Here is a 10,364-nt window from a genome sequence, read left to right as displayed (position 1 = left end):
GGACAAAAGCTGAAAACCCAAAACCCTATTATTCTAACCTTTCTACACATGATCACTTGTACCACTGAAGACTGTGGCTACTAGGGGCTAGCAGAAAAACAATTATCACTGGGCTGTACAACAGGAGCTTGGGGTCAGTGAGAGATTTTGTCTCAATAGGATAAGGCAGAGAGGCAGGAAGTCTGGAGCAGGAATCCTGCCTTCCCCTCTGGCTTCTGCCCATGCACACCTACATGTTTAATATACACACACACAATACTCACGCACACAAAACACACAACACACACACACTTTTAAATGTTATGTACTGAAAATTCTAAATGACAGCCATGATCAAAACATTCTTTGTGACCTCAACAAACCTCATTCTTTCTCTGAGTACTTCTCTTAATTTAGCCCAGAATCTATAAGGTGTAGCTGTCTTTTCCATTCCCAATGAGGCTTTAGAGCCAGCCTCAAAAAGACACATTAAACAAAAAGATATAGAAACACTCAGAAAGCATTGGGTAGCAGATATACTAGAGGCTGATCAGGGAAAGCTCAGAAATTTTTTCAGTCATTTCCATCTCTGCCTACACTTCTCTCTTATTCTGAAATCCTTGTGTTTTTCCCTAATTTTCCATCACCTGAACCTTTCTTTTCCACCTCAGACTCTGATTCCACCATTAGTGCTTCTCCACTGTCACTTGGAGAAACCTCTCCAGTTTGTAACTTTACCCATTACGTTCGCCATAAACCAGAGTAATAAAAATGTTCCTGGGATTATCTGGCCCCTTTTAAGAACCAAAAGGCCAAGGGTGGATATAAACCTATAAATAACAATGAATTGTCACCCAGTCACCCTAGGACTGATGATGTGGGCACCACATAGTAAACTGTGCATAGGGTGAGCTTCAGCACCCACTTAAAATACATTATACCAAATCACATAAGCATTAAAGCCGAGAAGGGAAGCTTTCTCCGGGGCTTTCTTTTCATTACATAATACATCCTACAAGAAAGATAACAAAGTTCACCTATTAGTTTAGCATTTCTGATTTCCCATTGTATAGAGTATTTAACACCAATGGAGAATTCCTGATAAACTAAATAAAAATAACAGAAATAAAATAATAAGAAAGAGGATAAAGCTTTGAGAGTCCAGAGCCACCTAAAGTGCTTTCCTTGAGTGTGCTTCCCTGTAATACTCCTCCTTAGAGGACTTTCTTATGGTGAAATTCTCCAGTGCTGAAGTGGAATAAAAGGCGTAAGTCGCTGCAGCACCAGTCAGCAAGATTTCACGGCACTTCCTGCAGTGCCGTCCCCACAAACGTGTGCCGTCCTAATGGTGCACTTAGCACGGGGCTGGGCGACGCGGCTAGAGCCAACACTGCTCTCCCAGAGCTCAGGGATGAGGAGGCCAAATGGATTCCCTTCTTGCAGCCTGAAGTGACAGGACACTGCTGTGTGAGTTTTAGCTCCTCCTGGTAATGATTCCCACAGACAGAATCAAGATAAAAACAGTCAATTTGTCAGGTTTTCCACAGTGTCTGGCTTCAGGATAGAACAGACAGTCCCTGACATAAACTTGGTTGCCTGCTCCTTGATCACTTCCCCTTGGTGGGGCAACCTAGCCAGTCCACAGAGAAAGAGGATCCAGACAGTCCTTATGGGACCTGATAGGCTAGGGTGAAATAGAAGGGGAGGATGACCTCCCCTATCAGTGGACTAGGGGAGAGGGATAGGGGAGGAGGGGTGGGGGGACCAGCCAAAGATGAGGGAGGGCTATAACTGGTGTACAAAGTGACTGCACCGTGGCGAAGAAGAAGAATCTACACAGGTATGGTGGGACACGCGTGCGATCTCAGCTCTCAGAAGTGGAGGCAGAAAACTCAGGAGAGGCTTTCTTTAACTTTAAGTAACATATAGTAAGTTCGATGCTAACCTAGGCCACATTCCAGACCAAACGTGCACTCCTGGTAACCACAATGCTTGCAGAGTACCATCTCTGCACTCACACTGCGTTGGGCAGACTCTCAGCATATCTAGTGCCAATGCTGTGCCTGAGGGTGAAGCTAAGGCAGCTCTGACCCTCTTACCAATTAAAATGTGAAAACCATGTGCTCCTAGCTACAATCAGGAAAAAAAAAATCATTTTTGCTCACGCAAGGAAAGCTTCAATATGACTTTTGTGCTCTCAGCTGCAGGCTTGAAATGTTTTATAACACTGTATCGACAAGAGAAAAACAAGCATGAACTACAAGTAATTGTAAATGAATTCTCTTGATTTTCTTTTTACATATGTACTATTATATTTAGGTGCTTGTCAACATGCAGAAATGGGGAGATTTAAAACCAGCCATGTGGCTCACCAGTAGACCACTTGCTTAGCATGCTCAGAACTCTGAATTCAGAAAAACACAGAAAGTGAAAGAAACTTACAGATTAACATAATGTCACACAACATATTTTTAGTGCATTTGAAGTGATTTTGCTTTGCTTTTGAGGTACTGGATTCAAACCCATAGCCTCACACATACTAGACAAGTGTTCTAGCACTGGACTATACCTGCAGCCTTGATTAAAAAGAATCTTATTCAAATATAATATTCATTAAATGAGTAAGATAGCAATACATTCCAACAGCTTCACATGTATGAGTGACACATGCACACCTCCCCCCCCCCCACACACACTAAAACTTAAAAATATGAAGCTAAACTGCATAGGCTTAGCGTGGTTGCATCTGTTTATAACCCTGGAACTTCTGGATACTGAAATTTCTGGCTTCACATTCCTGACCAAACTTGTGAGGCTGAAGCAGGAGGATTATGAGTTCAAAGCTAACTTGGGCTACACAACACGACTGTCTTGAACAATAACCAGTCGATCAATATTTATTTTAAAGAAAATAAGATCCGTATAGCTCAAAAAATGCTGGCACTAACACCAGAAGAGCTTCCAGCCACTCGAAAGCTGCCCACCATGTGCTGCTCCCCTCCGCCGGAAGTGCGCCTCTCTACTCAGGGAAGGGCAGTGCGCGCCGTTTTCCAAACTGCCGGCACTTTCCTGACTGTCAAGCAGGACTTAACTTGGGTTGGAAGCAGGAAAGCTGTGAAGGAGAGAGAGCCAGTGGACGGCAGATGGATTGTCACTGCGGCATTCTGGCCATGTGGACAGTCCTTGCCAGGGTACGCACTCCTCTCCAAGCTGGAGAGGCGGGACGTGCTAGAACACATAACAAGCAAAGTCCTACACACCGGAGTGGCAGAGGGGAGAAAGCTGAAACCTCAGGCCACTGCAGGTTCAGTCACTCACAGACAGACGAGATTCCAGGGTTCAGGACTCAACATGGTCTCTAAGATTCTCTTCCCTAATCAGCCTCACGGCCAACAGATCACAGAGCAGAGCTGGCGACCTCCATTTAGAAGGTGAATCTGAGGTCGTCAATATCTGATTTAGTTTAAAATGGTCTAGAAAATGGGTGGCCTGAACATGTAGCAGTCTGAGAAAAGTAAGGATTGAATGTGGACTCAAAGAAAGCTTCTGCCTGTGTGCTGATCTTTTCATTCATTCATTGACCAAACATGTACTAGACTTCTACTAAGCATCAAGCCCTGCATTGGTTTCTGGAGTCACAGTGTTCCGTAGGGTCTAGCCCTGTTTTGGGTGCTAAGTAGAGTCCAGCACTGTTCTAGGTGTGCTGTGTTCCACTGTTGGTACACAGTCACATTCTGCTAGTGAGGAAAAAGGAAGAGAATAAAAGATAACACACTTTCTAAATTGTGGTAAATGCTATTCACAGAATGAAAGATACTGGTTTGCTGGGGGGGGGGGTAAGAGATGGAAAGATGGCTACCTTAGTTCTAAAATAGCTCTTTGGGAAAGTGGCATTGCAGCTGAGCCTTGCTGATAGACGGTACAAGTGACACACAGGCACAGGAGAATCTGATGGAAATGCAAACAGCATCATAGGCTAGAGTAAGCAGAATGTTACCATAATCCAAGGCAGTTTCCTACATCACTGATCAATGAAGCCCTGTGGAGTCCTGGTCTTCTGCATCCCCCAAATGAGCTGGCCCTTCATTCTTTATGTTTTTAATTTATATTTGTTTATGTGTGTTGTGTCTGTGGAGCAGGTGCTTGCCCATGGCAGGCCTTCCCATCAGTGCTGGAGTCAGTCCAGAACAAGTCAAAGAACAACTTGGGGGAATCTGCTCTGTCCTTCCATGAGGTGGGTTCCAGACATCAACCTCAGGTACTCAGGCTTGGTACAAACTGTCTCCATGGCCTCAGAGCTTGTTCGTTTTGGTCACCTCAGGAGCTCTGTCTGCCTCAAGGTTTGTCTACATTTTAACCATCACCACCAGTCAGGACGCAGGAAGAATCACTCTGAGTGCAACTCTGAAGAAATGTTACCTTCAGCTGGGGTTTAGGGGTAATGTAGTTGCCTAGGGCAGCAATAATCCTTCCCAACAATTTCCTTTTTACCTTAGGCTTGTCAGTTGGGCTGGTGGGACAGCTCTGTAGATAAAAGGCACTCGTGTCCAGGCCTGATATCCTGAGTTTAGTCCTCAGAACCCTCACGGTAGGACAGAACCCGCTCCTGCACATTGTCCTCAGACATCCACGTGAAAATTTCGGGTGTACACATACAGTCACTAAAGAACACAGTGTAATTAAACAAACCAAAAGGCCACTCCTGACGCCCTTCTCCTTGATTAACAGCTGTGAGGCTCCTCTGCTGCATTAGGCCAATTTGCTGGCAGAGCTGCCAGGTTGATGGCACCCAGTCTCGGGTGAAAGACAGCACACCTGTGTACCTCCGTCAACTCTCCAGCAGCAGAGTACACAAGAAAAAGAAAGTTTCGCTGCTTAATAGAGCCTCAGGAGTCTCCCCAGCACAGTCCCTTTCTCAAATGCTCGCTTGCTCGCCCTCCCATTGGCAGTGGGGCTTATGTCCTGTAGGCATGCCTTGGAGTGGCAGGTCCTATTTGTTCCCTCTGGGAATCTCTTCAGCTGTGGGCTACTAGGAAATTGCTCTGTCACTACCCTAAAGCTCTCCTATTATTGAAGGACTGTATTTAGTAATTACCTCTTCACTTCTGCCTCACCTCTTCAAAAATGGTTTTGTAGTACATTAAAATACTCTGCATTTTTTGTATATCAGTCTTTATTAAAGTATCTGAACCATTGTTAAGCAAATTATAGGCAAATTTCTTTTCTGGTCTGGTGGATTTAGGGTTCACCTGGGGTCTTGTGCATGCTAGGCAAGCATCCCACCACTGAGCAATTCTCTACATTTTTATTTTAATCTTGTATTTTTAGACAAATTACCACTAAGTTGCCCCAGCTGTCATAAACTTGCAGTTTTCCTGCCTCAGTCTCCCAAGTAGCTGATATTTCAGACCCAAGAGCTGTGCTGTGAAGCTCAGCAAAAATTCTCCCAATGTTTAAAAAAGAATAAACTTCTTACCTCCATAATGGACACTGAGGTCTATTTAAATCTGGAAATATGTTTTTACTGGTCTATTATCTGACGGGCGCGCGTTCAGGCCAAGGTTTATTAAAGGTCAGTCTCTCTGCAGCGCCTGGTATTGCGGCCTGTTGTTAGAGTGCTTATCTAGCACACGTGAGCTCCGGGTTTCAGCCCCAGCGTCACAAATAATAAACATGAGATTTAAACCAATGGTGACGAATTCACGGGTGGGGAAGCAAAGCACAAAACTGTAAGTCCAGTGTGACCGAGCCAGGTTTCATGGAATACACCACTAACAAGTTCTCTGCAGGCTGAGGCAGGAGGATGGCGGTGATCCACGGGCTGTTTCAAAACCAAAAGCAAACAAATCGAGTATGATCGGAACAGACCGAACCCTTCAGGACTAAAATGTTCACAGGAACGATCCAGGGGCCTGGCCCTCCCTAGTCTTTTCAGGAAGCTGTATAGTGAACAGGAACCGCTGAGCAGCCTTTGGCGTGTGAGACAAATTCCTGCCTCCCTAGTGGCTCTTTCCTAGCCAAAGCCACCCTTGTCAAGAGAGGAGAGGGATGGTGTGAGCCCCTCCCTCCGGGGGCCGCCCCGGGAGAGGGCATCCCTGCCCGCGGCCAGCGTGGGCCAAGGACACTTTTTCTTAGCCATTCAGGGCCCCTGACTGGCATCACCTCCCAAGACTCCGAATGCTTCCTTTCTTGTTTTAATCCTCTTAAGGTTTTTCCCATTCCCGGTGGCTCGCCCGCCGGGTTCCTAGTGTCTGGAGGGGTGCCTCTCCCGGCGGCCCGGGGAGGCCCGGAGTGGTGCAGGCGGGGGGAGGAGGGGCTGCGCAGGGCTGCGGAACCAATCAGCAATCTTACCTCGTTGGCCAGCGCTTGCGACAGCGCAATGTCCTCGTGTTGTAATTGTGAGGACACAAGGACTTCGGCCTTATGATTACCGATCAATTCCATGATTTCAAAAGCCCACAAAATCACCCCTCAGAAAAAGACCAACTCAAGTAAGAAAGAACTGAAAAGAAAATTCTTCTTTGCTCAGGGAAGAACACGGAGGGGAGAAGGGGAGAAAATTGAATGTACTGCAGAAACTGCTATTGAAGCAAAGCGGCAGGCCGGTGTGTTCTCTCGGGGTTCGAGGGAGCGACACGGCGGTCCGCAGAACCCGAGGGTGTGGATTAAACCCGTGGAAGGAAAAGCAAAAAGCGACTGAGCAGAAACATTTTAATCAGGAACAGAGATTACCATAACCCTCTCGATGGGCTTCCTTTGCAAATAAGAGACATTTTTAGAGGACAAATGTCTGAAGAAAACAAAACGAAACAGTGGGAGCGGTGTGCTAAATCAGCGCGGGAAACTTGTAGGCTGGGGGAACGCTGAGAACGCCGGCGGCGACAGGCAAGCCAGCGTCTACTGTGCGTCCGCTTGGCATGGTCGACTTGTAAGGCTGGAATCTGGAAGGCTTCGAGGATAAGTGTTTCTTCATGCTTCGTGGTTTCTTATACGTGAGATTACCTCATTCAAGAAGTTAAATAGCCCAGTCTCCTAAGACTGTCTTATTTTCTCAGGCATTCCGGTGGTATAATTATTACTGTAAAGCTTCTTCTCCATTCATTCAATTTTCCTGGGGATTGGAAGAAAAGTCCACGCAAATGTTGCACAAACAAAAATCCTAGGCAGTTATAATGAAGATTTCCTGTTTGGCAATAATCACACTGGTTCAATAACTAGAGAGCAGACTTGAGGGAAAGGTGACGGGCAAGAGTTTATGGCGGCATCACACCTTCTAGACTGAACGCCCGCAGCACAAGCACGCTGCTTTTGTCCTGAGCACCCTCAAGGGAAGAACTGGGGAGAGTGGAGGTTACTTCTCCAATCACAGCAAACAAAGGTAATTGGCGATGATAAAATCAGGTGGTAAGAACTAAACGTCATCAGTGACCCAGTGTAGAAAACGCCAGTAATCCGAGCATTTGGCCGATGAAAGTAGAGGGATTGTGAGTTTAAGGCTAGACTGAGCTATGTAGTGAGAACCTGTCTCAAAATCGAAATATTTTTAAGAAGTGATTTGTGAGAAATTGATCTATTAATATCATAGAAAATTTTTATGAATTATAGAATAGAAGCTAAAATTGTAAACTAGCTATGATACTGAAAATATAAGATTTTACTATATTACTCACTTTTGTGCCAAAAATCTGTTATAGTTACCGTCACGTTTGTTTAGCAGATCACACTTTGAACTCTGCAGGACGAAGTAGAAAAATGAGCTGCAAAGATGAGAGCAAAGTGCCTTTCTCCCAAGCCAACCGATACACACCGCCCTGTAAGAACTGACTGCTAGCACTTCCGTGATAATAATACTGTAATAATAACAATCTCGCATTTACAGAAAGCTTTTCACTCTCCAAAGTGCTTTTCCATTTATTATGGTCTCTTTGATATTCCCTCAAATAGTAAGCATTCGTCTTTGGCCCCGGAGGAAAACGTATTCCTCATTCAAAGGCTGCTAGGCTGCCCAGCTTTGTGTGAGAAAACAGCCCCCGGCAGTGAGTACTTTGCCCACAAGTACGAGTTTTGCTTTCCATGTAGCATGATAAAACAGCAGCCTCGTGGACTATGAAAGCAAGTGGAAATTGCTATGAATCAGCTGAAAAGGTAGCTTATTGGAAATAAGAAGTTGTTTATCTTGAAAATAATTCTGCAAATCAACAAAACAGTGTTTTGATGAGGACAGCCAGCAGTCTACCAAGTCTACGTCCCCGAGTTCCTGGGCATGTGGCTCCCATGAGAGACCACGTCTCCCAGCAGCCTTGTGGGCTCACAACAGCCATGGACTATGAGGAGAAAGGACCCGTTTTTCCCTGAACCTACGGTCACTGGGGATGTTTCCTTGAGACCTGGCAGACTAGAGGAGGGACGGTCCCACCTTACCCGCGCAGATGACGACAGTGCCCTGGCATCGCTTGCACAACTGGATGGAGGTCACCTGATCACGTGAGTGATTTCGGAAGACACACTGCCCAAAGCTACTGTCCAGTGTTAGCTGTGAGAGAAGAAACTTCCCTCCACTCAAACACACACATACAACATGCATTCGTGCATCGACACGCACGTATACAGCATGTGCACATACGTGCGTGCACACGTACATAGTCACGCACGTATTCATTGTTACCAAGAGCATTTGCCTGGAGAGTGGGCGCTCTTTCTCGTCCTAACAGCCTGTGTATCTGTGCGAACTGAGGTAACACAGGCTTTCTTTTCGTTGTTCCGGTGTTACTGTTCACATGTTTTGGGCCTGTATGGAGTTCTGTGTGTTCACACGGGACAGGTTAACATGAAATGTTTCTCAGTTGCTCTCTGCCCTTTTCTTTCTTTGAGGTGCCTGAACCTGGCTTCCGCAGCCCGGCTACACTGGCTGCCGGCCACCCCAGAATCCTCCTTTCTTGGGCTCCGCGGCCCTGGGGCTGCGCATGCTGTCTGCATGCTTGCTTTTACACATGGCGCCGGGGATGGAACTCGGTCCTGACGCTGTCGCAACACAGCCTTACCACTGAGCCCTCTCCCGGCTGGGTTTCTGGGTTTTTTTTTTTTTTTTCTTTTTTCTTTGTGGTTGTTGTTTGCTTGAGACAGGGTCTCCTGTAGACCACTAAAGTAGCCGAGGGTGACCTTATTCTCACGACCCTCCTGCCACCACTTCACAAGTGCTTGGATTAAAATGATCAGACACTGACGCTGACAACGCAATGTCTTCTGTCTGGTTTTTGTTCTGTTGTCTCTATTCACTCATTTTTGTGGAAAGGGGGCTGAAGGTTAAACTCGGGGCCTTGTGCTCGGTGGGCAAGAGCTCCGCCGTTGAGCTAGCCTCATCCCACTGCTGTTGAGGGGGCAATGTCCACGTGTCTTTGGTGGTCCCGGCTTCACTGACCTGGAACAAGCAGCTAACCGTCGTGAACGCCCGCGCGGTCCAACAGTAAGTGGGCCTCCAAGTGGTTTTGCAACACTATCTTTGACTTGTCTGCATGATTTAGACCTGTGGTTCATGTGAGACCAATTTACATGGGAAGCAAATCTTTCAAATTTCCAGAGTATTCTTCTTTTTAAAACTGCCTTAGAGAGATGGCTCGGCAGTTCGGACCCCCCTCTTGCAGAGGACCCCATGTTGGGTCCCTGACATCCATGTGTACAGCTGCCTGTACCTCTATGGCCTCCCTGGGCACCTGCACTCACATTTGCATTAATATACAGACAACCACAGGATTAAAACTTATAAAAACAAATCTTTTCTTAAAAAGCAGAGCTGTCTTTGGGGTCTGGAAAGATGGTTTAGTGGATTAAAAAAGACACTTGCCATCATGTGTGAAAATATGAAAATATGTCCCCTGGGACACACAGGGTAAGAAAGAACCTATTCCTGCAAGTTGTCCTCTGACCTGCATACACACTCTGGCACTCTCCATCCCACCCCCACATAAATAAATATAATAATTTATTTCTGATGGAGAAAGTTTATTTTGGCTTAAGGTTTCTGTGAGATGTAGCCCACCATTAAGACCAGGAAGCAGGAAGGAAGGGCACAGAGCAGACACAAAGCTTGATGTTCACAGGACGTCTGCACTTAGAAAGCAGAGAATGATTAATGTATCATATTGTTCAGTTCTCTTTTCCCAACTTCTGTAGATCAGGGTCTCAGCCAGGTAATGACACCACCCACAGCAGTGAGTTTTCCATTTCAGTTAATACATTCAAGATAACATTCCATAAGCATGCCCAGGGCCCGCCTCCCAGGCGGCTCTAGACAAGTTAATATCGCCATTAGGCATCACATAAGGAATATGCACAAGACGCCTGGCGGGGCTCTACACGCTGCCTCATTATCTATAAGGGTCTGTGTC

The 10,364-nt window shown here is 46.1% G+C and overlaps 1 long non-coding RNA gene across 1 annotated transcript; it reads right to left on the bottom strand.

The window, feature by feature from the left end:
* Positions 1–6,673: 6,673 nt before the first annotated feature.
* On the bottom strand, positions 6,674–7,713 carry LOC129677018 (uncharacterized). The gene is made up of 2 exons (XR_008720156.1): positions 7,650–7,713; positions 6,674–7,090 (listed from the first exon to the last, which is right to left on the bottom strand). It is a non-coding gene; the product is annotated as an uncharacterized LOC129677018 (long non-coding RNA).
* Between the last annotated feature and the right edge of the window lie 2,651 nt (positions 7,714–10,364).

Source organism: Psammomys obesus, unplaced genomic scaffold, assembly GCF_907164565.1.
Source record: "Psammomys obesus unplaced genomic scaffold, mPsaObe1.curated_primary_1811, whole genome shotgun sequence".
Classification (NCBI taxonomy): Eukaryota; Metazoa; Chordata; class Mammalia; order Rodentia; family Muridae; genus Psammomys; species Psammomys obesus.
Note: the sequence above shows the minus strand (reverse complement) of the source record. Positions and strands in the feature narration are given on the sequence as shown.